The sequence below is a fragment of the Egretta garzetta genome, unplaced genomic scaffold (genome assembly GCF_000687185.1).
Source record: "Egretta garzetta isolate BGI_Z169 unplaced genomic scaffold, ASM68718v1 scaffold175, whole genome shotgun sequence".
NCBI lineage: Eukaryota > Metazoa > Chordata > Aves > Pelecaniformes > Ardeidae > Egretta > Egretta garzetta.
The window spans coordinates 2,850,775-2,856,315 of record NW_009259860.1 but is presented as its reverse complement, the minus strand read 5'-3'; the positions used below and the strand labels follow the sequence as shown (position 1 = coordinate 2,856,315).

Below are 5,541 nucleotides of genomic sequence, written 5' to 3'. Positions count from 1 at the left end.
GGCTTCCTCCTCCGCCCGACGTGAGAGTTTATTCACGTCAGGCATTTCACGACGACACATGAAGGAAAGTAGGCAGGTTCAAGTCAACCATGAAATGGTCACTTTTTAACCCCGTCCTGTCCTCATTAGGGAAATGCTCAAACACAGCCCATTTTCAAAGAGGGCTCTTAATGAGGGGAGCTTGCCAAGTCTACCAGCTGCAATTCCCATAAATTTACAAACCAAAAGAAGCAGGGGGATGGGCGGGGGAAGGACAGAGCCCGTAAGAGACAGGTAATGCCAAAGGAAAAAGCAAGAGCCCAGGGCGTTAACCCTTGCAGAACCCACGCTGCATCCCCGCCGCCCGGTCTCCGGCTGCACTTGCCCAGTTCCCTCAGATTCGCAGGGTTCAAGCAACAGCCACGGCTTTACCCTTCTGCAGACTGCACCAGCAAGTGGCAAGTTCAGAGCTTACGCTTAGGCAAGAAGGGATGAGGCAAACTCGGGGTTAACCACAGTGAGCGAAATTTATTTTCATATCTGGTGTAGAATACCCCCCCAAATCCTATCATCTTTTCCTTTACCCAGACACTGCAAAAAGCTGATAACGCCAGCTTTAAATACTGGAGTTTCCCTTTGAATAAATATTCAATTTAACTGGAGTTAATTTACCATAAAAGACATTCCCCTTGGCACAAATGCACTAATGTCCTTGAACACACCTCTTCCAGCACTTGAACTCTTACACAACAAGCCATTATTGCGGACCTGATTTAAAACCGTAATAACTCCTCCTCCGTCCCCCTTCTCCTTTGCACCCCTCTGAGAGGATCAGGGCAAGCCCCCAACACCGCATCAGAAAGGCTGCCCCTGCGAGCAGTGCAGATGCGAGAAGTCTCTCCTTTCCCAGGCAGGGCTTGCAGAAGGCCTCACTCCCTCCCAGGTCCTGGCCAAGGGATCGCTTTGCGCTAGGGACCTGTCTACTAAAAGCAAGAACCGTCTGGCAAGGTCCCAGGAGCAAGGAGAGGCAAGCAGGAAAAAGCAGATGGTGCAAGGTAAGGGTAGGACTCCAAGCTGGGCACTTTCTGCAGCCCTTGCTACTGCAAGGGGGTGGTGGAGTCAAGGTGAGATGAGGTTTGCATCCCCACAGGAGGTGCTGAGGCTGGTTTGCATCCCTACCCAGAGTGGACAAGGGGGGCTGAGCCCAGCCAGCCCTGCAGCATGTGCTGGTAACCCCCAGAATAGCACTGCTGGGGATCACAGCAAAGCCAGACCTTCCCCAAAGCCAGTCTGCTGGCCAGGACTGAGCAGGCCCCTCATGTGAAGGCATTGTGGGGGAAATGGGGCTGCCTGGCCAGCATGGCTCAAGCAGCATCTTGTCTTCTGCATGACCTAAGAGGCAAGGCGGGCATGGTGTAGGTTACCATGGGTTTGCCTCCAGTTTAACCCACAGGCTCCCAGTGCATTGGGGAAAGCAGACTGAACTGGGCACCCAAGAGGCATGTTTTGACTCTGCTCCTCCTACTTAATCCCAGCAGGAGCTCATACAGGAGGGAGGCTTTGTTCTGAGAAAACCCTCCACACACATGTGTGCACACACCTACACCCCTGCCCCCCCCCACACACACAGACACACCCTGCACCCCACTCCCCATCCCACCAGCCCCTGGCTCCTTTCGCAGGAAAGCAAGCAAAATATTCTTTCCAGAACGGAGAGGGAACACCATTAAAATAAGAAAAAAAAGCAACTCCCTACCACTTCCTTGCAGAGGTACGTAAATAGGTATGTGGGAACTGGGTTAGCCTGGAGAAACATGGTATTAATGCAGACACAACAGCACCCACAGTGGCTGGGCCCTGGCATGCAGGGAGACCTTGTGGGAAAGCGGTTCAATTGCTTTCATGTCCTAGCTTGCATTAACTCCCCATCCCCCTAAAAACCCTTCTCTCCCCCACCCTACACACTAAAAAACTTGCTGCTGCTTCAAGTTCTCTACCCTTGAAGCTCCGGGCTTGGGGGACAGTTGTTTTTTGTCCTCACTGCCAGAGCCATGCCAGCCTCCACACTGAATCTGGAGGTTCAGCTATCATTTCAACTGTAGGCAATTAAGAAAATAAAAGTCACCATGTGACCTTCCTGGTGAGAGACAAGGGGAGCTGTTCTTGACACCACAGGGATGGGATGGCCTGAGGCATCCTGCCCTGAGGCCCAGATGGCACTGATAACACGCGTCTGGACACACACACATGGGTACTAGAAAACTTCATGCAACAAAAATGTGCTTTCAGGAAGAAAAGACACCTTTACACCGCAGATGAGTGGCAAATACTGAAGCTGCGTGAGAATCACCCTCCCTGAGAGCGTGCACCCTCCAGAGGGGGGGTTGCCCCATGCCTCCCACCCACCTCTGACCAGTGTGGCCAGCCAGGGTGGAGGGACGTCCGCTGCCCACACAGCAGGATCTGAGACAGCTCGTCTTCGGAAAGAATCAGAAAGGCTTTTTGACACCATGGGCAGATGGGCTCGCGCCCCACCACCCGCTCTAGCTCCCCAGAGCAGTTTTCTGCTGCCATTGCAGATCGTGGTATGCCAGACTTGCACTGCAAGCCTGTTTTTTCTCTCCCTCCCTCACGGACAATGCTAACAAACTTTACCAGATGCTGCAAAGTGGCACTGCCCTTGGACTTCAGAGATAATAACATTAAAAATTGGAAAGGCCAGTTAGGCCACCTATATCCTTCCTGAAACAGAATTTCAGCTGACACCCTTTGGCCGGACAGCTGCTCAGCTGTTTCAAGTGTCGGAGCACAAGACTATTGTTATGCATCAAAAATAAAAGAAAGGTATTGCTAATGCTGAAGTGTGCAGTCTAAGATTCTCTCAAGATACAAGTGGGCAGTTTGGCCAACTGTCTAAGCATACAGCTACTGAACTTCTAAGAATCAAATTTTCACACAAATTCCAGTAGTCTCTTTGTGAAAATCAAAACCAATCAATTCTTGGCATATGGCATCTCATCTAAAAGATTTGATATCTGAGAACCAGCTCCAAAACTTTTATTTAAGAGGTCTCTGTGATGCAAAATACAGGCTTTACAGTGGTTTTTTGTATCTAGCTTAGTAGCATCACTGTTAACTTCTTTTTCACCCTTTGTTAGAAAATGCCATTCACAGAAGTGTCCATTAGATATACAATTACTTAGGTACATACGTAAATACCAAGCAGCACAAATATAGTATAGTTTATGTCAACTACGTGTAGCAAATAACCTAAAGCATATTATATTACCATAACGGCAATTCTACCTGCATGACTATTCTATGTGACTTGCAAGATTTTTGTACCATCATGCTGAAACTACAAAGTAAAGTTTCAGGTCTTTGGCATAATCAGAGCCTTGGTCAATTTTCTTATGTACAGGAGTACTGTGTGCACATATAGATATATATGTATACATAAACATATGCATATGCACAAAAAGTTGGGTGGAAGACATTTAGGGAACTAACATAACTGGTCCAATAAGCAAACTGGGGATACATTGATTTATGGGGTCTTGTTACATTTCATATGTGGCTGAACTATAAGGTATTTATGACTTAAAATTTAAACACCAATCGGTAAAATTTCTAGTCAGTCTAGTATCACACCTATGAATATATGTATCAACGTTTACCAGAACTTGTGTGTTTGTTTCTGGGTGATCAGAAGAAACACACACTGTATATAAACTGCGTGTACGTATGATCAAAGTGTCCATATGTACAATCAAAAGTAAAGAAACACACTATTGACTCTACATAGAGACACATGTATGCATGAAGGGTGTGCACGCTTGACCCCTGTCCACATCTGGTTTGATGGGGACTGTAATACTTCAGCTTTCCACAGCTCCCAGACCAGCAAATGAAAATATCAAACCTCAAGTGTAAAGCTGTAAACCACAACGTTTTGGGTTACACAACTGCGCAGTTTTTGTCCTCACTGCGGGTCACATTCTCAGCCTTACAAAGGCATGAAACCTTCTTACCCCAATACGGTAAATTCTTTTAAAATTCACATTTGCTGATCTTAAATGTCCTGGATATAAACAGCAACAGCAACAACAACAACAATAAAATTTTGGCACCATCTTTTCTGACAGTTTGTATCAGTTGCCAGATTTTTAATTTAAAATTATGAAAGTGCTTTATTTTTTTCTTGTGATTCAAAGATAAAATCGTAAGCATTGCAGCTCAAAACCACTTCGGAGAACGTTATGAGTTAAATCTTGTGTGTTTTGGCGCCTTTTCCCTGCCAGCTACTGTACTTTAAAAAAAAAAAAAAAAGTTGGAGATCTTGTCTGTCCCGTCTCAAGTTCAATGGCAGCGCTTTCCAGCAGCGGGAGAAGATGGCCATGTTCACAGCCCTAATAATAATTCAGATCACGCCACATCGGCATCTTGTGTCAGAGTCGAAACTGGCTTCCCCGCCCCCTTCAACCTGAGAGCTGCCAAGTCCTCACACACTCCGCATTCAACCACAACTTAATGGATGGGATATTGTGCATTAAAATGTGGCCCAGACACACAGGCGAAGAGAGGACAAGAGGGAAAGCAGACAGACAGACACACACACACACACATACACACAGAAACGCAAGAGAAAGGAATGAATTAAAATACACACACAGGTCCCCCAACAAAACGGCAGTGAAAAAAGGCAAAAAAAAAAGGGAACAAAAAGAAACCCTCTAAAGTAACTTTAAAAAACAAGCCAGAAATGCCACCCGAACACTGCATCCTGCAATATAGCGTGAAAGAGACCAGCACAAGCCTCCAGACAATTTATCGAGCAGACCATATGCAACAGCAATGCCATTTCCTCCAGATTATACATTAACACTGCAGCCCGTTAACTACGAAAACCGCCAAGACAGCCAGAGAGAAAATATTATATTAAAACATGAGTAAAGAAGCAATCTCTACGGCAACAAGAAAGAGGGAAAAAGAACTGTCTGCAAGGTACAAATAAAGTAGCATTTGCATTAATTCTTTCCAGCATCTAACTGATAGTTGCCTGCCAGAGAAGAAGGGGGAGGGGGGAAAAGTTGAAGCAGGAAATGTGCCAAGTTCAGCACTTTTGGACGCAAACCCCCATCAACTTGATTCCTGGCATAAAAGTGTGACCCATATACAAAAGCTGCCAAAAAAGCAAAATATAAACAACCCACCACTTATATCTCATCCTGTAAAGCAGAAGTGATACCAGCATTTAAGAAGAGGGTATAACATCCACTTTGAAACCACAGAGACACAATCTCAGCCTGGAGGAATTACAAAACAAAAGTCAAGCTAGTGAAAAAAAAGAATTCATATATATATATAAAATCATGTTAAGCACCACGTACCATTGTGGTGTATTGCATTAAATAAATGAGATCCTGAAATCTGTAACACACACCACCAGGTCATTGGCTTCACATTTTCCAGGAAAAAAAATCTGTTCATTTCTCAAGGACTTCGTGTGTTGGGGTCTTTTGGGGTTGGTTTTTATATTATTATTATTATTATTATTATTAT

The 5,541-nt window shown here is 45.4% G+C and overlaps 1 protein-coding gene across 1 annotated transcript in view; it reads right to left on the bottom strand.

Annotated features, from left to right (window-relative positions):
- Positions 1 to 5,541, bottom strand: part of NFIB (nuclear factor I B) — a 271,990-nt gene that overhangs the window by 175,241 nt on the left and 91,208 nt on the right. The window lies entirely within an intron of this gene.